This window comes from Hippichthys cyanospilos, chromosome 1 (assembly GCF_059441005.1).
Source record: "Hippichthys cyanospilos isolate Australia breed blue-spotted pipefish chromosome 1, RoL_Hcya_1.0, whole genome shotgun sequence".
NCBI lineage: Eukaryota > Metazoa > Chordata > Actinopteri > Syngnathiformes > Syngnathidae > Hippichthys > Hippichthys cyanospilos.
Genome location: NC_142369.1, coordinates 22,390,003 through 22,415,457, shown reverse-complemented (window position 1 = coordinate 22,415,457; position 25,455 = coordinate 22,390,003). Strand labels below are relative to the sequence as shown.

The 25,455-nt window shown below is 39.1% G+C and overlaps 1 long non-coding RNA gene across 1 annotated transcript; it reads right to left on the bottom strand.

The window, feature by feature from the left end:
* Positions 1-6,755: 6,755 nt before the first annotated feature.
* On the bottom strand, positions 6,756-24,149 carry LOC148429688 (uncharacterized). Its single transcript, XR_015866861.1, has 3 exons — positions 23,691-24,149; positions 8,128-8,179; positions 6,756-8,007 (listed from the first exon to the last, which is right to left on the bottom strand). It is a non-coding gene; the product is annotated as an uncharacterized LOC148429688 (long non-coding RNA).
* Positions 24,150-25,455: the final 1,306 nt, after the last annotated feature.

Sequence of the window (25,455 nt, the reverse complement as noted above, 5' to 3'; positions counted from 1 at the left end):
GCACGTGTGTAAAGGGAGATTCTCTCCTGTATTTCCCGCCTTCGGTGGTTAGCAGGGATGAAATGGCGCTTGTTCACTTCTATTCTATAAACTGTGACTTTTGTATTTTTTTGTATAATCTTCAAAGATGAAATTGTGATGATGATGTCACACTATTGTCTACATTGCTCACAGCCACCAGGATATGTACATTATGTGCACTTACAGTATATTTAGATTGCATTGGTATGCAGTGACGCATTTATTTAATGACAATTCTGACATTTGATTGTCATTCTCATTTAGCATTGTGGTGTGCCTTATGTTAATTAGAAATGGTGAAACACAACAAGTGGGGTAATGCCAAGTGGAAAGTACAAACAACAGGTATTTCTATTTGCAACAGGAAACATCTACAAGTTAAATGGAAAAAGACAGTGTAAAAATGTTCCCAGCTCAAGAGAGAATGCGGGTCAGGTGAAGCAAGTTGATTGACATGTGTGTCAAGCTTGCGTGGCATCTGGATGGCACATTCCAACGACAAAGGAACGCAAAGAAACCCGTTTGAATGGGAAGGTTGCGTTTTCTAGCATTCCATGACATCACTGTCCACTCATCAAGGTTTCAGGTGGTTCAGGAGTGGTGCCAGGAGTGTTACATGATGATTATTGTTTTCTTAAGAATTACAAATATGTACTTGAGAAAAAAAGGCATATTTTGTTGAAAATGACCAGTTTGGCAACTTACAGGTAGGTGGCAACCAAGAACTTTCACAGTCAGAAAAAAAACTCATTTTTTTTAGCTAGTAAATTACATTTATTTTATTTTATTAAATATTTTCATCCTGTGTAATTACTGTAGCCCTAATACTCCTTTCAATCATCCAACGATCCATCCATCTATCTTGGTTGCTTATCTGCATTTGTTATGTGTGAAAAATTCCAGCCATTGCTTTGGAGGACAGAAAGTGCCAAAATGAAATAAATGAATGTTTTATGAACTAATTAAATAAAAGTGTCACAAATAAATTAAACATTTAATCAATTACTTAATTGTTTAATGTAAATCAATTTGTCATTAATTAATTGAATGTTTGATTAATTAAATATGGAATTAAACCAGTGTTTCTTTACATGTATAATTAATTAATTAATTTACAAATGATTATATGTTAAAAAATATGTATATGTTTAATTATTTTTCTGTATATTAAGTAACCCATTCATGGTCTACTGAGGTAGTGTTTCATGAATTGATTTTATTTGTCAAACTTGCTAGTCAAAGTTAGTGGGTAGGGCCAAAGCCTGAATAGCTCAAATCTTGTATAATCCATTGCTATGACCTTAAATGGTCGGAAATATGGCAGCTATGATGACAGAGGACCTTCATGAGCTTTCAAGAGAGTTAAGTAGAGCTATTTGAGAACATGCTGACTAAGTTTGTGGAAACAGGGCCTGCGGAAAACGATTTTGTACATCGTAAAGTGGAGGAATTTATTGAAGATGTTGGAGTTATTTGCACACTTTCTAATCACGACACGAACCCAAGAGTGGCCGCAATTTTAGAAAAGTATTCCACATTGGTTACCCTGCGCTGTCCTGGCTTGAAGAGCAGGATAACCAATAAGGCATTAGGACTTTCAAAATTTCAAAAAACAAATCAAAATTTGACCGCAGAGTTTGACAGATTAATTAATTTATTTAATTTGGCAAATTTTAGAACGTCCAATATCTAACCGCTTATCCTCCACTATTATAATAATATCTGTACATTTCCAACTATCGCTAAACAAGGTCCAGAACATCTTGGTGTGCATTAAAACTCAATTTGACTCAATGTCCACAACCTGACTTCTGCTCAATTTATGTTGAAGTGCCACTGCTACAGAACAACGTGCCATAGGTTTGTTTTTTCACCCTCTCTATTTGGCTTGTTTACAAGCTCCATATCATCGTCAGCATGTCATGCCACTGGTGTAGCGCTGGGAAAAAAAAAAAAAAAACAACAATGGATGAAGTCACCTTTAGGCCTTTCTTCCAGGGTTGCTTGGAACATAAAAAGATTGTGTGGGGGAAAGAGGAGGGGCTATAGAAAAGAACAGTGGGGAGGAAGGGGTTGACTTTTCAGGCCTTGGTTCCCACTCAGTCACAAATGACAATAATGAGAAAAAAAAACAAAACGACATGAACAAAAGCTAATCATAATGCATGCATTTTTAGCTACAGTATGACTGCTATGTCATAACATCAGTAACTCCAGTAATTATGCTATGAATAAGTCTTGAGACACACCTCTTAATGACTTTGGCAAAAAAAACAAAAAAAAAAAACACATTGACTAATTGTCTTTGTGCGCCTTCACAAATGTCGTCAATTTTAGCTGTTCACACGCTAAGCACAAACGCGGGGATTTTATTCCTTGCCGTGTGGACTCTCTGATTTTAAAAATTGTTGGAGTGTTCAAAATCGGTGCATGTGTGGGTGTGTTTGTGTGGAACACTTGTCTGTATGCACCAGACTTTACTGCGGCCTTGTTAATTAATTTCTATTAACATTTTTAAAGATTTTATCTCGATCTGACTGCTCTGATAAAAGTGTTTTTTTTTTTTTTGCATTTGGAAATGTAACCAAGGTATTTAGATATGCTACTAACATACCTGAAACAGCTATCTATTCTCTATAGCCACGTATCCTCACTGGGGTCGCTGGCTTGCTGGTGCCTATCCCAGCTGTGAATGGGTAGTAGGCAGGGGATACCCTGGACTGGTTGCACACCTGAAATATTTTATTTAAATGTCTTCTTCAAAATTAGAAAGTAGTGGTTAGTGGTATGAAAGAGTGAGTCACCAATTGAGGCTTGCCCAGGCATTTCTTTTTGATATTTCACTAGGTGTCAAACTGCAGCCACAAAGTTAAGCTTAATAGCTGTCATTGTTCTTTGACATAATCCCTTAAGAGCACCGCTTCCGATGACTCATCGGGGGGTTGGGTGGTGAGGGGGCGAGCGAGCAAGCGGTGAAAGTGCTATGTTCTTGGTTTTGGGCGCCAAAGCGTGGATAATTTCGTTCTGTCACAATCCATCATTGTTCAGTTACGTGATTCTGTCAGGTTACGTTGCACTCCTGATGCGAACTGTCATTAAAAATAAGGATAATGCGCCTGCAGATTTTTTTTTCATTTGTCTGACAACGTTGACAGGGAAATGTTTGAAAACCCCTGCTGCAAAACTAGGAAGGGTAGTCAAAATGTTCATAATTTCTTGTGGCAATCATACATTTATCCATCAATCTTTCCATCCATTTTCTACTGCGCTTGATCCGATTACCGTTACTTATTGTATATCCAAATAAGGAATCACACTCATATTCACACCCATTTGGTGTCTTCAATTTGCCAGACGAAAAGAAGCCTGGAAAACCTACACAGACATACTAACTCCTATTCCAATGGAGATTCAAAATGGGATTGCCAGCTGATGAGGCAGCTATACTGACCGATATAAAACCATGCTGTCTGTCCGTCCATGCTTTTCACATACTTGTCCTAATTGGTGTCGTAAGTGAGCTGTAGCCTATTGTTTACACGACGGACTGGTCACCAGCCAAAAGCAGGGCTCATATCAACCAAGCTTTCGCACTCACATTGACTACTATGATGAAATTGATTTATTTTTAAAACTAGTCTACAGGCCTACTACGGCTACGGGGCGCAAGTGTTTTACACACACCAACACTACATTTCCCGCAACGCAATGGTGGCGCACCTGAGCGCGAGTGGCTTCATTCCACTATTAATCAGAAGTCATTTGCTAGTATAAGAGCAAAAGTTAACTTTCATTTACCAATCAAAAATGGCAACATCGAAGAGTGACACTGAAAACTAAGGGTTTCAAAAAACGTGGGAGTCGGGTTAGATGTTCACAGATGGTGCTGAAAAACCCATATGTCTCGGAGTGGAGAAAGTGGTATGGTAATGAAACAGATAACGTGCAAACTTCGCCTGGACTCTTGACTAGGCCACCATGCTTCCTAAACAAAAGAAAAAAAAGGACAATTTTCACTAATGAAGGTCTAAGAGGACCCAAATCATTGGCCAAATTCAGTTGCAGAATGTCTTTTTTTTTTCAACTAAAGAGCACGACAAATACTTGTGCTGCCATGCTCCGTTTGTTGTTTAATTTTAAGGTTGGGGGTGGGTGTAGCAAAAAAGAGAAGCCAATGTCTAGTCCCCTGTCTTGTTTACAGAGCTTCACGTGTGTCCATTAAAAGACTGAGTGCAGCTGGACCGACAACACACCAGAGGCCTTGCTGTCCTCCTGCGGTTTAGTGGGCTAAAGGTCACGTTCAGTTAATGATCGTTAACCACTGTATGGTTACGGCTGGCAATGTGCCTCTTTGGCGACACTGGAGGTTCCGATGTTCCACTTGTGATAGAGGAGGGGAAAAAAAAAACACATTCAAGCCCAATGCCATGCCCGTGTGTTGAGGGAAACAGAAAAGATAGACAAGTGGGTGACCTTTGGGAGACACTCTTCGAATTGGAAAAGGGCAGCGCAATCTTGTGGAAGATCCCCATGGTCAGTCGGAGAGCGTTCGGGGCCGCTTGACTTTTTGTAATTACACGTCTGGCCACACGGATGAGAGGGCAGAACACTCACTGTTTTCTGTGCAAGGCTGCAATAGAAAGTTTAGGAGGTAATAGTTTCCTAAATGGAAATCCGCCTGTATAAATGGTACGATGCAAAATAATAGGGCAAAGTGAAGCCTTTCGTTTTATCCTCTCTGGGGTAGTTTTTTTTATATTTTGCTTTTCCTGTTGCCTAGTATAAAAGCACCTTCATGTAACTGGCATACTTGAACATTTTTTTCCTTCAGGTGTAGGCCTACAGCACAGAACTGCCTCTGAATGGCGGGTTTTAGTTTTGTGGTGTTTGTTTGTATTTCAAAGATGGATTTTTTTTTTTGTACAGTGCAGTACAGTAACTTATGTTGTTCGAAAACCCATGTATTCAGCGGAATTCGGTGGCACACAAAATACTCTGAGACGGTGTTAACTTGAAAGAAGAGCAAAATCACGGAAGACGTCAGCACAGATTTTGTTGAAAACTAATGTTACGCTCCGTAATCTGTTTTTAAAAGCTAAAGGAAGCTACAGCAATCGGTTCATTTCATAGTGGAAATTGTTGGACATAATTATTGCTGTACATTGCGAGAGATCAAGTTAGCGTCACCTCTCAACATGTCGCAGGTTTGGAGAAAAACAGGATTCTTCACAGTACTGTGAACACAGAGGTTGTGTCCTCCATTGCTCTCGCTCTCTCAACATGTTATATAAGTTGGAATGTGTTTGCATTTCTGTATTTGAGTTCAATGACTTTAAAAAATAGGTTGGAAATGCTATGAAACGCTTTTAGGGAATATTTTACAGATGTAGTTGGGTGGTTGCGATGAAGTGGGGATTATTGTAGTGACAGAATCCCCCTTCACACTGATGGTAAAATATAGCATTTTTTGCCTTTTCCTACCATTTTATTCCTACCTATTCTGTAAATACACAAAACAGAGGGACAATTTGGTAGTATCAGAGCTATAATGAAAAGAATAATATGTATCCTTTGAATTTTACTTGATTCATACATGTACTGTACAAAATTTGCACATGGTTGGAATTTGTTAACTAACATAAATTATCTGAATATTTTCAAGGAAGACAATAGAAAATTATATCACTTTAATATTTTTCAATCATGTGTATTTTATTCAGTGCAGTATCAGAAAGCCCTTGATACATATTTTACTTGTAAAATAATAAGTAGATTAAGTCATTTGAGAACAAGGGGAGCAAAGCAACCCTGTGATTTTCCACCGTCATTATTGCGGTTTCCTTGTATCGAGGACGGCCGTTGTTTGTGGCGTGTTGTTGCCTGTTTTTAATCGTTGTGCGCCCGATTGCTGTCCCGCATTATACTTGACATGTGAGAGTTGTGTTTGCATTTAGAAAAAGTGTGGAAAGTGTTGGAGCTTCACCAGGGAGCCCGTATGATGCCGCACTTGTGTCAGTCTTTGTTTATGTCCGTGGAAGCCTGGGGTAAATAACCGGTGTTGACATGTTGGCCCAAGTATTGTAGACAGCATGCTGTTGTGCATTGAAACCAATGGTGAATCGTGTTCGTATTCAATCGCTCTCTCACTTGCTTGGAGTATGCTTCAAAAGTATGGTGTGTATGAGACACCATAGTGCGGATGCTACATTCACATCACAGCAGTAAACAACAACTCTTAATTCCACACGATGTACTGTAGCTTTAAGGTGTGGGTGTTTGTGCGTGTGTGCATGTGTGTGTATTCTAAGTTCAAAGTTAGTAAAACATCACTAATTTAGAATGGGGGCAAAGATATACCTCACAGTTTCTTGTCTTCTCAGGTGGAATCAGATGCCCCTTTTATAAAATGCCTGAAAACCACACATGAGTGGGGGTACAAAATCAACATGCCATTCTTTGTCTTTTTTTTTTTGGGGGGCTGTTCATTTCAAGTATAGAGAAAAAAACAAGGTCCAGTCAGCCTTACAATTTGTAGTTGTTACCTGTAAAATCTGCCATTTGCCCACATATTCTTAAATGTCATTGTTCTGAATAAACAGCCCCAACACCAAATGTGGGATAAGATGAGTCATCCATTCCCGAATAAGAACATCAAAAGCACCATTTTAAAATGAGAAAATATCTCCTCTTTTATTCAAATGACAGTTTTTTAAAACAGCATCGTCACAGAACAAGAGAACCTGGCAATTTTCCAACTTAAGTGGTAGTTATCAAAAACCCTCTTTTACCACCTGTACAAAGCCAGTATTTGTTTCTTAATTATGTATACAGTGGTACCTCGGTACTCGACCATAATCCGTTCTGAGGTGGTGGTCGAGCACCGATTTGTTCGAACACCGAAAGCAATTTTCCCATAAGAAATAATGGAAAGTATGTGTGCACAAGTAAATGTGCACAAGCAGTACATGATAAAGATAAAGATAAAGATAAAGATAAAGATAAAGATAAAGATAAAGATAAAGATAAAGATAAATAAAGCATTATAAACCATTTTGTATAATTTACTTACGTTTTGGAAAGTGGTTGATGGCATACAGGAATGGATGTGGAGAGGACGGGAGGGAGTTACTCCTTCCATGATGACGCTAGCTAACTGCGACGCGAGGTACACCGCGTTCATATTTTGCTATAATTTCCTTCTTCGGTTCAATAGTGGTCCTCATTGTTTTCCTCTTTGCCTTCCCCTTATCACTGTCTTTCTTTGGACCCATTATTAAGGGCTAGAGCAACACGAAAAAGTTTAAATCCGGGAAGAAATACTCGAACAAACGTCTTACTCCGCTGGCGGTCTGAGTTGAACTGGCGCTTACCCGCTGGCCGAGAAGGGCCGAGGAGCGCGTTCGGGTCGGCTCGGCTCGGCTCGGCTCGGCTAGGCTCGACTAGTCGAGCACCGAAAATCTGTTTGAGGTCCGATGCATTATCTACTTGAATTTTTTGGTCGAGCACCGATTTGGTCGAGTATAGAGGCGGTCGAGTACCGAGGTACCACTGTATATGACCATACCAAAATGGGACAACCAAAATCAACCAAGCAATTTTCCAAGTACAGAGATAGAATCAAATGTTACAGAATATTCTCAGTAAAAGGTAACATTGGTTTATTTTTTCTTTTCGGGGTTCTGCATGAAGTAAATATCATATGCTTGAAAAAGAGGGATGAAGTTAACCATTGATATTTCCATTTTCAGAGTTACAAGAAAGACTGTATAAACAGAATACACATGAAATAGGAGGGAAGAAGTTGACAGGTTTTCGCCCTCGGAGATAAGATCAAAGGAAATGCTGTGTCCTTGTCCCTTCTTGCTGTTTCCAGTAGCAAAATTTCAGTGTCTCTGTGTAAAGCAAACTATGGAATGGATGGATGGAATGGATGTTTGGTAAACGTTTGATGCCAGGAGATCATTGCTTTTCCACGTTGTGTTATTCCTACCGGTAGAAACATGCATTGTTATGAGAAAAATATGTTAGTTGAAAAAGTTTGTTATTTTCATTTATTCATGAAGATTATGAAAACTACAAATGTTTGTATATTTGAATTAAACTCACCTTCATCATTGGGATGTGCTCCGGAGCTGGCTACCATACCTGTACATTTTCACTATATCGGAGAGATACCACATTTAAACTTTGTTGTTAGTTTTCCACCACCTACATGCTTTAAAGACATTTCAACCTATCTCACCATATAAATCAGGGGTGGGCAATTCCAGGCCTCAGGGGCCGGTGTCCTGCATGTTTTCCTGTTTTCTCTATCAAACACACCTGATTCAAATGATTAGGATTATTCTCAAGCTCCAGCAGAGCTTGTTGATGAGCTAATGGTTTAAATCAGGTGTGTTAGGGAAAGAAAACTGGAAAACATGCAGGACACCGGCCCTCGAGGGCTGGAGTTGCCCACCCCTGATATAGATGATTGTATTACACTGCATATATTATTGCAAGCCTAAAATATATAGAAAATGCTGTATGTATCATAGTATCTGCGTGTTAATATGTGCCTTTACAGTAAAAGGTGGGGCTTCATAGAATAGCTATGGCAAGTCTGTGACAGTGTCTGGGTGTGAGTTGTAGCCAAAAGCTGCTTCTGTCTGAGTATGCTAATTGTTTTGCTCTTCTCCCAGCAGTAAGTAAATGTCTTAAAAGAATAATGGCAACTGTGGCTCTTGTTTCATAAATGTGAGAGCACAGATTTATATCACATTATGGTGGTGGGGATAGAGGAGGGGTCACAGTAAACAGTAAGTAAACAGCAATACAGCTGGGGAACAATAAATATGCATCAACAAAGGCTGTTTAAAAAAAATCAACAGGTGAATCAAACTGCCTTTAGAATTAATTAATTTTCTACCTTACACCATTTTTAACACATTTTGCCATCTGAAGTCCTGCGCCAAACACAACATTGAATGCAATTTAAACAAAAACGTGCATGTACAACTATGAATGCAATGAATACCACGGCATGCTGCGTGCAAAAACACATAGTTTTTAACAGAATGAAGTATGCCAACTGATAGGATTTCCCTAATTCATGTTAGAACATGTTGCTTTTTAACACTCTCCACCTCTGTGTCAAGTATGTGTGTGTGGGTGCAGGAGAGAAGAGGGGAAAAAAAGGATTCTGTGAAAGCGTGTGTATCACGCATCTGTCAACCTTCAGTGTGTTTGTGCGCGTGTGTATTTGAGCAAGTGCGAGGGTGCGTAAGTGCGTGTTCACTTAAGTGTCAACTAACGACTGTACGTTGTATGTTGTGTGCACAGAGTGTTACATGGTGTTTATACTCCATGGCTGCTGCTCAAACATTCAAATTACGCACAGACAGCGGAAGGAAATGTGCCATAATGGAGGTTGTCTTTAACCACCACATGATCAACTCCATTTATGAGATTTAGGCAGAAGACAGCGTCAGTTTTTAATGTCCACCCTTTTTCTATCCATCTCAGGGGATCATCATGGTTGTGATGGTCTGTTGGGATTTTGCTGCTGTGGGGTTTTGTTTACTTTTCTAGTTCATGTTCCCCCCGTGTCTGCCTTCCTGTCTATATTGTCATTAGTTTGATTTCGTCTACCTGTCCTTGTCAACCTGCCCCTGTGTGTTGACCAATCAGCTCACTCTGACAATTGTTTCCTGCCCAGCTGCCTTGTGTTGTCTCATTAGTTGTGTGGGTATTTAGTCTCCAGTTTCATTTCAGTTGTTGTCGGGTCACTGCTTTTTCCTCGCTGTTCTGGATTCACCTTGCTGTCCAACCTGAATATATACATTGAGAAATATGAAACCAATTCACATTGACCTAGTGTTGTCAAAAGATCAGTGTTCTTTTAAGTATTATGAGTTTGTTTAGTTATATGGCTAACATGATGGTCAGGCTAGCAATACTGTATGTACTAGCTAACTTTGCTAATTATTGAAAATGCTGATCTATACTTCTAAAGTGAACTAATAAGAGCCATGTGTTGAGGGAGATCTGCACTCTATGATAAACATGTGAGGGAATGAGCAAATGCAACAAAGTGCATTGGATAAACATGCTATTTGAATGTACCATTTCCATAAAAGTTGCATCTGGCCATTATTAAGTGTTAGTTTGTTTCAAATGTGTTCCACAGAAGAAATGGGCTCATTGTTTGCTTCATTTGCAGGAAGCACCTGATGACATTTGTCACAATAATGGTTGCGTTTCACTCTGACATGAAATGGTTTCTACAAGCAAACGCTTCCATTGAATAAAATAACCAAGTATAACTCAACCTCAACGTTTTTGTTTTCCACCCATGAACTTGTTTCCATGCCAAAGCTTCTGCAATGAAATACAGCCAGTGATTGCAATGATGAAAGGATGTATGCGGCTTCACAAATCCAATCATAGATGTCTAATGAAAGGTGACGGCTGGTATAGGCTGCTACGGGCCTAAAATGTCAGGGCTGCCTGAGAATGAGTCATCATACCCCCAAGGTTAAAAAAAAAAAAAAAACATATCGCATAAACCCACTGCATGACAAAGTCTGCAAAAAGCCAAATACAGAAACCATCCACTTAGCTATTCTGAGAATGCGACTTAACAGCTTCACACTCCAGTAATCAGCATTTAAGTGTCATGTTGAAAATGAATGGCATGTTAATGTTTGGTGAAACCTGATTGGTATGTACAGTTGGACATGAAGTCATAGTTTTGTCTCCATTGTCTGCTTGTGGGTCTGAAGCACTCACCAGTGATGGCAAGGATTCACCCCCCGAAACCAGTTTCACTTTGCAACATGAAATATGGACGGTATGTCTATCATGAGCAGATCCAGAAAAAAAGTATTCAGAAACTGGAAAAGACACAGAAAGTTAGCTTTCATCCTTTGAAAATGACCTGGGATCAGGTTGAAATTAACAGCATTAAATATTTATTTTGAACAATTGGTAAGAACAGTAAGATATAAAAGCCCAGAAACACTTCTGGCTTTCAAGAGTTTCTGGGAAAGTTCCGCCTCCAGAGACAGTTTCACTTGACAACATGAAATTTGGTAGGTATGCTGAATATGAATAGAGCTAGGGGCGAAAAATCTTGTGAAGCCTTGCCGACAAAGAAACTGGAAGTCAGCCACTATGATGTGACGCGACATAGAGTCATGTTTAAAATTGAATGGCATGGCAATGTTGCTTGAGTGCACATTCATCTCCAACTTCTACTTTTGGTTGTGTGGCACTGATCATAATGATGGGAATGATTCAGCCCCTGATGATTCAATTCAAGATTCAAAGTGTTTATTGTCATGTGCGCACAGTGTAGAACCAAGTTTCTCCATACAATGAAATTCTTACTTTGCTGTCCACACGAATGTCGTAAGAAAAGAACAAGTACCAAGTTAAGAGACAAAAAACAAGGTACAAGTAGCAGAGCACATACATGAACTGTAAATTGGTAGGTTATGAACAGCAGTAGCTGTTGGTGCATTTCACACTGAGGCCTTCAGTGATGTCCTACTCAAATAAATAACCCTCATAATACCACAATTCGTGACACTACGGCTGGAGAAATCATATGCGGAAGTACACCTATGCCTTATCGGGAGTTGCATCACATTAATCATGTGCAACTCAGGCTATTTTTCGGAGCATTTAAACATCAATCAACCTGCATCAGCGGGTTCAGTGATATGAATGAAATAAAATGGCAAAAAAATGAAAAAAATAAAATAAAATGCTTGCACTCACCAAAACGGCTATCCCTCAAAACACTTATTTCAACACAAAATCCATTCTTCTTTCTTTTCTCAAGAAGACTTCAATGACCTGGTTAATGTTTTCCTCTCCTTCGGCCGTTGTGGGTTAAAAAAGCGAGTAGATATATTTGATTTTTCTGCTAAAGGTCCTCAAATCTGGCTCTGGTGCAGGCTACACCTTTAATGCAAATTAACTGCATAGCGGTGCCTGCCATCCAATCCATCCAATCACTGTGCGCGTACAAGCCACGTCCTAGTTCGCCTTACTGTCGCCAACTTGTGATCTGTTTGGCTATCACAACTGTTTAATAACTATATGTGCCCATTCACTTACAGAGCACAGACGCCCACCATGTTCATTCTCAAGGCCTCGGGCAGATTTCATTCAGTCTGGCAACACAAGGTTAGCTGAATTCAAGATTCAAGGGTTTTATTGTCATATACAAAGTAATACTACACAATTAAATTCTTATTCTGTTCACTTCCCAGAGCAGACTACATTCCACAATCGAGCAAATGATAAAGTAGACAATAAAAGAGAAAACAAACAAACACAAAATAAACAGTAATAGAGCAATGAGGGCAGTAATAATGAAACTCTAATAAATGAATACTCACATTCTAAGCATATTATGGAGTAGATGAAGTGGAAGAAACTGTACACATATAAGGATGATAGCGCAAAATATCATGTAGTGCAAAATATTATGTATTTAGCAGCTTTCCTGCACTGTGCAGAATTTGTAAGGTGCATGTGTACATGCGGTAAAGTGACTGGTGATAAGGCGTGAGCACGTGAAGGATTTGTTCAGAAGTTGTATTTGTGGGAGGCCACATAGTCAGAGTGGGTGAGCAGAGTGTAGAGGATGGGACTGAGGACACACCCTTGATGATTTTGGCTAAAGTCCTGTTCCCTATCCTGACCAACTGAGGCCTGCCAGTCAGAAAGTCCTACAGCCATCGCAGAGGGTGGAGTTCAGTCCAATGGAGAGTAGTTTGATGATTGCCGGGAGTGCTACTGGCCGGTAGTCTTTCAGGAGGGGAAGGGGGCTCTTCTTGGGGATGAACACAATGTTTAGTTCTTCAAATAGTTCTGTGGTTGAGGCAAAAGTTGAATATGGGGCTGAGAATGTCAGTCAGCTCATTAGCACAAGCCCTGATGGTTATTATCTCATCCTGAAGCTTTGGGGCTGAAAGTCTCAAACCGTGTAAAAAAATGGTGAGGTCACCGGGCAGGCTGTCCGTGGCGCTGATGGTACCGGTGCTGGTCCTGTAGTCCATGATATGCTCTAAGCCCTACCACATGTACCCTGGGTCAGCAGTGGAAGGGGAGCCATCTAGATTGTCTCTGTACTTCTTCTTAGCTGCTGCGATGGCCTCTCTCAGTCATTACTTTGCAGCTTTGTACTCTGGCTCACTGCCAGATTCGAATTATTTGAAAACATCCCAGTCTGTGGTAGCAAAGCAGTCCTGTAGTTTATCCTCAGTCACTTTTGTCCTGAGCCTAACATGCTAGATGACTAGATTGGATTGTTTGAGCCTCTGCCTGTCGGCCCGGTACAAAAACAGTGGTCTGATTGTCCAAAGTGGCGTCAGGTTCTTGTCTTGTATGCACTAGAATGCATCTAGAATGTTTTTATCGCGGTTGGGAATGTCTACATGCTGGTGGTATTTGGTGTGTACAGTCCTTAGATTGCACTGATTAAAATCGCCGGCTACCATGAGGCAAGTGCCTGGATGTGCTGTTTCTCGCGAGCTGATGACGTGAAGCCAGTTTCATTTTAGCAACATAAAAGTTAAAATTTATGTTAATTTAATTTTAGTTTCAACCAGTCAAAATTATGGTTTGATCACCAGAAATAGAAAGAGTAAATGAGATCAAATTTCTTGGTATCAGACTTCATTCAAAATGATGTTGGAAAACGCATATCAAGAATGTTAAGAGAAAGATTTCTAAAACTACAGCTTTTCTCTTTAAAACCAAAGAGTTCCTCAACCAAAAGTCATTATACACACTGTATTGTGTATCAATACGACCATGGGGAAATACATATACCTAACGCAAATGCTCAGTCTGTCTACAAACTCCAGAAAAGAGCGATACAAATTATCAACCAGTCAAAATATACAGAATCAACCAACAAATTGTTTATCAAATTAATTACTCTCAAATTTCATGAAATAGTTGAAGCTAAAACAGATCAATTAATGTACAGTATAAGGTAATCAATAACCAGCTTTGCAACAATATCCAGAAGCTGTTTGAAATTAGGAAAGGGTGTTGCTATGCTGTATACATGAATTACAATAGGAGCTTATTTATATTAATGCTGACATCTAATAAGGTGAGTATGACCTGTTCCGTCTTTATGATGTGAAACAATATATTAATATCTGAGTAAAAAGAATACAAGTAGGCCTAGACAAGTTTTATACTTCTTCCTACTTCCTTTTGAACATATACACTAAATCCTGACAATATCTTTTATATGCTTCTTTTTTGTGTTTTTGTTCCAAATTTTGAAATGTGTTAATCATATGTTCAATAAATTCAATCAGAAGTTGTTACGCATGGATATCTTTACTAGATTGATGAAAAAAGTCTCAAGAACCCAAAGAAAGAGGGTGGTGGCCATTTTGGTTTGAGGTGGCCATTTTAGGGTCGGATACAACTGTTTCTCAAAAACCATCATGGGGACAAACAAATTAGATTTGGTGGAGATAGTCAAATAATTAGTAAAAAATCCAATTAAAACACAACTATTAAAACACAACTATTCACAAAACTACTATTCACAAATGTTCACAATTGTTCAATTGTACAATCTCAAGTATGTGAAAGATTCCTTTTTAGATGCGTACTAGTGTCCATTTTACAATGCAGCCAGCTTATTCTCTTACTCACCAGAATGCACTTAAGAATATGTATAAAAGCGCGTTTTGTTTGCTCTATGTACATACATTATGACAAATGAGAGCATCTAAATGGTCTTGCGTTACAGCTCAAGCACCTTTACGTGTTCTTTAGTTTAGTCTGTCTGACGTCAGTATGTTTTTTGTTTCTTTTCAAATGTTAAGATGCTTTATACAGTCATTCAGGCCCTTTTTTTTTTTTTAATTTACTGAAGGACTAGCTACCACTCTTGGACTCACTATTGGTTACCAAAAAGGAGCATTTCAGTGCAGCCTCATTTGCCTGTAAGGTTATCCGGTTCATTGCATTGATTTGCCCGCATTGCAAACAGCTATGTGAAGTGAGTAATAGATATGTGATGTTGATATGACCAAAATAGGTTGAGATTCTAATTGGAATAATCTAGCAGTGGAGGCTGCAACATGTAATGTCACATCGGGGGTAGAAGAGAGACAGTATAGCAGTTTGACAACAACTAACTGGAACTAAACTGGGACTTAAATACACTGCACAATAATTAGGCAAACACAAAACACCTGGACAAAGTGAGAGGCTGATTGGAGGCTCCCTTTGCCCTGATAACACCTGAGAAAATCTAGATATTTTCTCAGTCATCTTCTTGACCTGGAATGACTTTCAAGTCGCAGCTCTGCACATTTAGTTAACAGCTTGGAACCTCACATGCATTTAGGTGAAATGTGGAAGAAGGCCACACAACCAACAAAAATAACACATAAGCAAGAGGAGTAGGAACTCATTTATACCCAAACTTTAGAATTGTGAGACAGACATGCAAGCCACTAACCTACCACACTGTCATTTTAATTATTCCTCAAGGTAAAAATAATTTTCAAGTAGCAGCAGATCTCAGCATCCCAGGATGTGAACGACACTAATGGTTTTAAATTGGATTACAATTTCAACTCAATTTAAATGGAACAAAATCAACTGTATGAACTGATCTGTTACATGAAGTCTAAGGTTGAGCAGGTCAACTCTTAGGTCAACATGTAACCGGGATAATTGGTTGAAAGTGATGGATGGCAGTTTTTAGCTTTCATTTTCATAATTGAGCACAAGAGGTACAAAAAAAATTTGCGTATGCGCGTGCATGTGCGCAATCTGGTCTCATCATTTCTCAACCAGCTATTACAGAAGGTTTTCGACATGCACTTCGGGAGCATCTAATTCAATCTCAATAGTGATGCTCAAGTAACCTCTGCTTGCTTGAAACTGCAAATAAGGAACGAATTAACATATTTTTTGAATATCTTCAGAAACAGGGAAAAAAGCCTAATGAATCTATTCAGTGGTCGGAAAAAAGATTGGCTTTCTGATTCACATGATTTTTTATTTTTTTTTGTAAATGAATGTGCAGTGCACTGAGTGAGTCATTTTTAAAGTGATAATCAATAAAATTATTCCAATGCTATTATGCCTTTCCAAGCCATTTTCTGCACTGGTCATGCTGTAAGTTGTATCGTGCCTGGCACTGGGTCGTGATGTCTCGCATCTGAAGGGCTTATCAAGGCAGAATTCGAGAAGGGACCCATTACAGCTCGGGTGCAATCTATCAGAGCTGGCTGCACACAAGGCCAGCAAAGTAGGTTTGTGGTGTGGGGGTGCAGGAGGTGTCTGTGCTGTGTGGTGGGTAATTACACTCTGATTAAAAAAAAGCGTCAAGTCGTGCTGGGGTGTCTCACTCCAGCAGCTTTCAACCAAAGACAGCAGACAGCCTCCCAAGCTTGGAGCAGCCAGGGCTGCTTGGAATACAAATGTGCTAAGAAGGAACGTGGAGATAGAAAGAGCGGGGGGGGGGGGTTGAAAGAGGCAGCAATAGGAAAAACCCAAGGCACTTAAAAAGAGTAGGCCTCACAAAGAAATCTCAACAGCAATGTGGGGATGCGCATAAATCATGAATGATGCCAACCTCATAGTCAAAAATCATTCACTCAAATTCAAATTCAGGAAAAATTTAGTCTTCAATTTTAAAACCTAAAAAACGTGTTTTTTTAATATGGAGTGTCGACGGAGCATGCAAGCACTGGAAGAACATGCAAACTCCGCAGGTTCCCAGTTTTTAGTTTATTTAGAGCTGTTAATATTCATTGATGTTAATTTGTAATCATTTATAGGTCGTATTTAATTTCATCAATTTGTTGTTATTTGGAACTTAAGACTGTGCTTCCCATTAACCTTTCAAAGGCAAGCAGGAAGCTGTTGGTGACGTAATTCTGCGAAGACTCTAAAAAACATTCGAGTCAGTGATACGAAGCCATCATATGTGCTGTGATTGAGTTCATTTGAACCGCCTTTAAGTAAATTTAGCAGCACACACCCTGTCCCTTAGTGTGCAATAACAGCTTTCTTTTTTTTAATGTGATGATTGTTAATCCATGTGTGACTTGCGATCGACTGTTGGCCAGTTCAGGGTGTCAACTGGGACAGACTCCAGTTCACCCAGAGTCAAAAAAGGATAATTGGAGTACAAAATGTACAGATATATAGATTCGTATCCCCATTAAGCTTTCCAGCGTTCAATTTAAACAGTGCATTGTGGTCCTCACAAGGTAGTAGACCACTGATAAAGCTAAAAGAAGCTTACATAACCACGATAACGTCAACATTTGTATGCCTGAGGGCAGTTTGAAGTGAAGATGAATGGTTTCCTATTAACTCTTCAAATTAGAGCGTTGATCCGTACAACAGACAAGAAATTCTGGATGCAAGGATGATCTCTTTTGTCCCCCCACCCCTCATTCCAATCAAATAAGATGTTATGTTTGAACTTTGGATGACTGATTGTGTGCAGCAGACTATGCGGATTTCTTAATTGGATACTTCTATCAAGCCTGATGATGAGCTGCATGTAAGACTTTGAATTCCCCCTTGATTGCCATAATCAGCCCAAAGAAGATGCCGTTGGTTGTAAATTAAAAGTCAAACTGATGAGAGTGCTGAAAAGGACAATTTTCTTCTATGATTCACTGACATCATCACAAATCCGTCTTAGCACGTGACTATACAGCCCTGACTTAGATTAATAATCAATTAGATTAGATTATTAACAATCATAAACAATGAAACTTTCAACATTGATTGCTTTTTTTTTTTACATGATTGTTTTAATCCCATTTTTAGATAACTGGGAGAAGATAATCTCGTAGTTGTGTGATATCAGCAAAGCATGCAAGATGTTAAAAAAGGCTGTTATATGCAGTGTAATCAAGTGTTACAGTATAATCATTGTGGGGCACGAAAACCTGTAGCTATGAAGATGAGCTATGTTTAGCATATTTTAACATATTTTTCAGAGAAAGTCGTTTTCTGGTATTTTGCAGTATTTTATTAGCACCCCAGATGGCAGAAGACATTTTTTAGGACTTTTTTTTTTTTTTTACAGTGTGTTACTGGTATTTTTGGGACGCTTTGTGCTTCGTCTTTCACTTCCTTTTCTTGAGAATTGTATAAATTCCTGGTATCCAACAACTTTTTGTGAATAAAAATGTGTTGTATGGCGTCATATTCATTTGTGCGATTTGCAACAACCAAATTATTGAGTTTGCCACATATCAACATTCCCATTGTTCTGAGTATTGCTGGATCTAGCGAGCTCTGCCAAACATGGCAATTCACACTTGCAATGGGAAACCATTCTCAAATTTAAATAGATTCCTAAGTGTTGAGCACCACAAAATATCTAGGTGCGTACGGGATGGATCGCTGTGATATTTATCATATTTCCCTGGTATCCTTCGATGACTCTTGAGCGTTGCCCATGGTGATGTCGAGATCGAAAGGTGTGCGCTTCATATACTTTATGCACATGGCCAGTTGCGCTCAGGAACTGTTGTGCCCAGGTGTGCACCAGATGGGCACCGGCAAATTTGTGGGAGCCAGGGTATTGGCTGGGTTTATCACATCCTTTTCAAACTTAACAAAATGCACCACATTATAACTTCCAGATTGTGTGGCTGATGAATTTGTGACCTGTACACTGCCTGTATTCATTATGCAAAACCTGAAAAATTAGAGACCATGCATTTTTTGTAAGTGAGCAAACTTAGCAGGTAATCAATTATTTGGCCCCACTGTATACAAAGTAAACATACATTTTCTTTGCAAATTGGCAAATGGACCAGAACATTAAAATAACAGACATCTGTAGAAATTAATACAATTTGAGTAGTTATCAAAGTAGCTAATGGGAGCTACAATGGATCTCGTTCATACTTGATTAGCTGTTTATTGCTGTCTATCGATTTTGTTCCAATATGCATTTTGCCTATTCCTAAGAAGTAGCGATTTTTCAAACTTTGATTTAAACAAGCCTATTTCATCAACACACAAATGCAATGTGATTAAAATTTTGATAAACTCTTAGTAGTCTAGAACAAATGCCATAGATGATCATTTGCTTTTACAATAAATTGTTAAAATTGGAACGAGACTTTACTGACTGTATGCATTATACATGTGCGTGTTATGTATGTGTAATATGCATTCAAAACAAATTCAAACTGGTGCACCTAACATGTTAATGAATATCACGATATAAATTGCGTATTGTTCATTAGCTAATGAACTGCTGTCATAAATTCATTATAAATTTAATCTTTGAAAAGGCACCTTTCCATCTTTTCACGAGATTACGCAAACTCGCAATGGAGGGGATTGTTTGACTTTCAGATAGGATCTAATCTCTTCAATTTCTCCTTTCTGTTTGTTGAATGTGCAGCAGCCAGTCGACCAGGACTGATTGCAAATTGGGAACAAAGAGTCAGAACGGCAACCACATGCTACTTTAGTGTTCATTCAGTTCTTCCCGAAACAACAACCCCCCCCCCCAAAAAAAAAGTGCAATCAATCGAAAACGATCAAAAACGCGACTGCGCTGTGTTTTTGCGTGGTCCACGAAAAGGCTGAAGTGCACCTGTCGAGGTAAGTGGACACAATAGCTTAAAATGAGCTCATCTATCAACCCCATACGAGTCCCACCCCGCTCTCTCGCCCTGCACTCGGCTTCCTGTTGTGCAGGAAGGGTGGCCCGCTTGTCTCCGCCCGCTCGGCTTTAGAGTCAACAGAAAATGAGTCAGTGCACCAAATAATTAACAATATTCCCAAAGATCACTCGTAATGCGGTCTAACTTTTGACTTAAAAAGACCAATTGTCTCTCTAGTCAACAACACATGTGCACACAGAAGGTCTGAGCAGCTGCATGCTTCCATTGTACTGGAGCCTGTAGTGGCTCATTAGCTCAGGAAGCACTCAGGCAGGAAAGCACCATTTGCGATCATTCAGGCTGCAGGAAGCCTTGTGCTTAGACAGCCAAGTCTTTCCTGTTGGAAGGGAAGGTGTGATGGCTTTTTGTATACCCGCACACCTGCGGTTGCAGAGACCCCCCCACCCCAGCCACCTTCAATCATGAGCAACTATTCGCATGTGGGCGTTTTTTTCTATTTTGTACATCTTGTACCACTTGTCCTCTTTGAGGTGGCGGCGAAGCTAAGCCTATCTGCAGCTGGCTCCGCCGGAGAGGCGGGGCAGACCCTCAACTGGGCAGTCGATCACAGGGCATATTGTTAACCTGACATAAGGGTAACTCACACATATGTAATGTTTAGCTGACTGTCACAATGTCAATGTTACATTCTTTTGTTTCAAATTAAATTTTATCTTAAAAATACAGCAATAAATGATCAAATACAGTAAATCTCTGTTACTTTACTTTTATTTTTATTTTTTTGTGTGTTCATTGCATTTTTTACTTTGTCCTTTGCTGGTTATCTCAATAACACCTCACAGATTGAGCAATGAGAAGGAACCAACAGACCAACAGACCCTCCAAAATTCAGACTGACAATTTTGTTTTAATTCTCCAGCGTGTCAGTTCATCAATCATAAAATAATGGCTTCTGTGTATTTATCCGATTTTGTGCTTTATCATCAATTGACTGTTTTTTTCAAACGCTCAACCAAGAGAGAAAGAAATGAAGCTTATCGTGAAATTGTGTCATGTGCATGATTCAGCATAAAGTTATGAAAAACAGACAAGGAGCTGTTATTTTGTGCTGTCCAAGTCTCACACAAGTTACTTGGACCTGCAGGGTTTTGTACACTCCTCTCTGCAGCCCTGTAGGAAACATAAAAGCCTTTGTATCATCTAATTATTATTCATAAGGGCTACTCTGATTACGCTCCCACTGTTGGAAATATTTGGCAAGTAAATCAAAACCTAATGTTGTTTGTTCCTGCTGACATACAGTACGTCAATTTCCTCATGCATCACACTATAGTATTTAAAGTGTCTCTCTCTATATATACAGTATTTAAATCTATCAATACAGTATATATATATATATATATATATATATATATATATATATATATATATATATATTAATATCCAGTGTACCCAGAAGGTAGGGTTAAAATGCACTAAGTGCGGTGAATATCAGTGTAAAAACATCAGGAACCAGTCAAATTGACATGACAAGTAGGCTTGGATGCCTGTTGAGGTTGTCACAATGCTGTCACAATGCCTTCTAGTACCTACCCAATCTCAGTACTGTACCAATGCAATACCAATCACGAATAATTTTAAGGTCAACTCATCTAGTCACGCTTTTTTGATTTTAAATACAAATGCCTGACACTAATGGACCATCTCCGAGACAGTTTGCTCGTCACGAGACACTGCATGATTCTTGCCCAAATACCGGGCAAACAAGGAGGGGGATTGTAGGAGCCACGTTGATGACGCAGGAGCCTCACAGCAAGACTGTGTTTTCACTCTTATTACTAATCAACTGCTGGCGCACGAGAAAAAATGGAACACTGGAAAAGGAGCCAATTAATGTGCGGATGCAGAAATGTGAGAATGTATGTGTCTATTCATGATTGTCTATTATGCAGCTGCACAAGACCCCCGCCAGTTTTTGGGTAGATTATCCACTATTTAACATGAATAAAATAGCATTGAGTAAGCCTTCATTAGCTATGCAATGGAGATATTCCAGCTTTGCTGCAGCTAATTGAACGGTAGTAGAGCACAGAATTTTTTGGGACACAGCTGAAGTATGCAAGTTGCATGTTTAGGCATATGTAATATATTAGCTTTTTTATTTGCATGCTGCAGCTTCAAGTTTACTCTCCATGGTGTTTATCCCTTAATTGTCTTTGCAATTAAATGTATAAGAAACATCAAGTTTAGCTTGTATTTGACCAGCTACTTTTTGCCAAGCTAAACGACCAAACCGTCTTAGCTTCACAGGTCACACAGCTAGCTCCCTTAGCGAGACAGATGTATGTCAACATTGTCGATAGGTGAGTGTCTTCTGTCAAGCATTGCATGTTGTTGTTGTCTTTTTTCCGGTTTCATCAAATGATGATCTTGAATCCAAATGTATTCATCTTTGGTGACACTTGCTCAATGAGTCAGTCTCAGCCCAGCCGGTTTGCCAGATTGGTGGCATGCATGGCACAAAAAAAAAACCTTTCTAAAAAAAAAAAAAAAAAAAGCACAATATTTTAAAAACAATAGTTTTCAATTGTGGTGACTGAATGACTAATGTAGTCATGGAGTTCATTAAAGTCAAATGTTTCAAAAATTTCAAAACTTTTTGCCAAGCCAGTGAAACCTTATAAAATTAACAAAGTATAGTCCACTTATTTAGTTTTATTTCTGCCTCAAAGCATTAATATTTTGTACTTTGCTAGATACTTTGCTCAGTACTTCGCTATTTGTCTATTTGCACTGTCTCTCTCTCTCTCTCTGTATATATATATATATATATATATATATATATATATATATATATATATAAACCTCATGTTACTCCAGAGGCAATGATTACTTACTATGAAAAGTATTGTAACATACCCAATAAAATTGATGATTAGGGGTACATTAAAGCTCAGATGTCGGTGGTGTACAATTACTAATTGTAGGTCAAAGTGCAAGCGCAGTTACTCAAGACAAAATGTCTTTGCAGGGATGTAAATGCACTAAAGGGCTCTCATGTTGGTACTGTGATATTACTTGTTGGAGGCTGAGACAATGCATTTAAAAAAAGAAATGACTTTATGTGACATTATCTTCCAAGAGTAAAAGTGCAATATATTATTATTGACATCAATCCACAGGTGGGGAGTAAAATGTTTTGAAATGAGTATGTCAAGCAGGGGATTTTCATCATATTAGCTGCACAAGAGAAAAATGTTAAAGGAGGGAAAAGAAGCCAAGCACATTTCTAAAATATAGTTATACGTGTCACAATGTTAAGCAATGTTAGGATTCCAGATAGCTCAATATCACTTTTTAACAACATGTGTTCTCATTCACAGAAACCTCTTCAGCTAATACATAACAGCAGACAAAGCTGTTTTTGGACTCCTTATTCAACTTTGTGCTTGCTGCTCACGACAAGATGAGCAGCAACCTTTTCAGGTGATAAAAAGGTTGTATCTCCAACATGTTTGCGGCTGACATTGGCGTAAGACAATTTTCGCAGCGTAGAGACTCGTAAAAGAGTTGCATAACATGTTCCCACAAACTACAATGATTATAATGGGCCGAGGACACAACAAACACAAAGTACTGTATTTCTATGAGAACGAGTCGACCTCACTTATAAGTCGACCCCCCGCCCCTTTTTTTTCCTTTACTGGAATTCGGGTGAATTTTGCAAAATTGCAAGTATAAGTCTACCTCTTGTGGTTACATATATCATGGCTGTCCAATTAAAACATACAATGTGTTATTCAAATGATGGCATTTGTACATCGTATATCAAGTAACATATTGTTGGGATTATGGAGGGGGTGGAAAAGAGATAAGACTGAGAGGCAATGTATGTGTGCGCGTAGATGCAAATGCTTAAACTAATGTTGCAACAATAAAATGATTTGCAATGAATGCATTATTGCTTTGACACAGCTGAATATAAATTTGTCTAACAGTCCTAAAGGTCATCATCACTACCTGACACGCCAAACAGCTTCTCCCATTTAACTTCCGGACGTCATTTCTTCAAACATCCTTGTTACTCTTATGGGTAGTCATCTTCTGTCACGGGGGTGCGCGGCGGGTGTGAGGGCCGGCGTGGTTGCGGAGGAGGAGGACCCAAAAGCAGGAGTACGTCGAGATACGGGCTTGATGTAATTTCATATTTATAAACTAAACGTACGGGAACAAAAGCGGGAAAAACAGGGCGGCAAAAAACTCGAACTAAGGGCACAGACAGGCTGGCAAAGCAGAAAGCAAACACTACGGGGAGGCTGGCAGGTAAACACAGAGCTGAGGAACGAAGGGCGAGACGGGACTACAAAACGCGACAGACGATATGACATGACATGACATGACAAGACAATGATCCGACACGGGCTGTAACGAAAATCAGGTTTAAATAAATTCAACTCTAATCAGACAAACACACGGCAGCTGGGCAGGGACAACAGGCAAAGGAGGCGGATTGGAGGACACGGGGGGAGGGGGCAGGTAACAGGTGGACTAAATCAAAACTAACGCAGGGAGGCACGAGAGGAGCAGGAGCAGAAACATATATGAAAACATAACCCCTCAAAATAAACCCACAACCCAAAATCCAACAAACCATGACATCTTCGGACTCGTCCAATTTGTTTAAAAAGAGGTTTTTGGAAATGTTTTGCTGATTATCTTACTTGGGAAATTATTTTAAGCTTTCTTCATCAAAGTGACGACTGGTGTGACATCAGAGCGTGGAACGTTGCTCTCGCTTTTTCTCCCCCCACCTGCCGACATCCATGCCGTCTTATTCGAGCACAGGTGTTGAAGGAGAAAAGTCAAGCTTTATTTTCCTATTCATAATACGTCAAAGTCTGCCGAAAAAATTATCCACGCAGCCTGGTTGTTGACAACAAAGAGGCAAATGCGATCTTTGCGATGTTCTGTGCAAACACTCAAAAACTGATGCATACTCTATCAAATTAGCGGTATACATAATCATTTTAACCCTTGTAAGTGACATGATATTATTTATTTCACATTTGAATAATGTTATTCAAACACAGATATGTGGATAAAATTGGTCTTTTTTGAGTTATGCGATTATATGGGGTTGAAAAAGAGGACAAATATGGTAATTGGAAATTTGACACCACTGCACTTTTGCCCGAAACATTCACTGTGCAGGTAGAGGATTCTTTGATCATTACATAAGATTCCTTGTAGGTGCACAAACCTAAAGGCAATAAGTATGTGAGGAAAAAACACCACTGTACTTTTGACTCAATTGTGCCGGTAGAGAATACTTTGATGATCGTGTAAGTTCCTTGGTAGGTGCTGTTTTGCTTAAGCACCGTAGGTCAAATGAGTGGTAATATTTATGGTTTAATATTTTTCTGTGGACAAATATTTATTCAGAATTATTTCTCTTCGAGGACAGGTCTGACACTTTATATCGATTATTTTTTGGGTGGAAAATATTTATTAATAATTTTGCTACTTCTTTTTGATAACAGATTTCTTATATGATCCAAAAGATTATTTTTTTTTTTGGAAGGGGGGGGGTACCAACACAAATGAATTGCACCGTTTTAGGGGTACCGTTTTAAGGGTACTTGGCTGAAAAGATATTTCACACGGGGTACATTCACCCCCAAAAAGCAAATACTTAGTTTTTGTGCATACCTACCTCCTTTTTCAATGTGACATTAACAGCTAGCCATTTGCAATTGTCGTGAATGTGTATGCTATAAACTTGTTT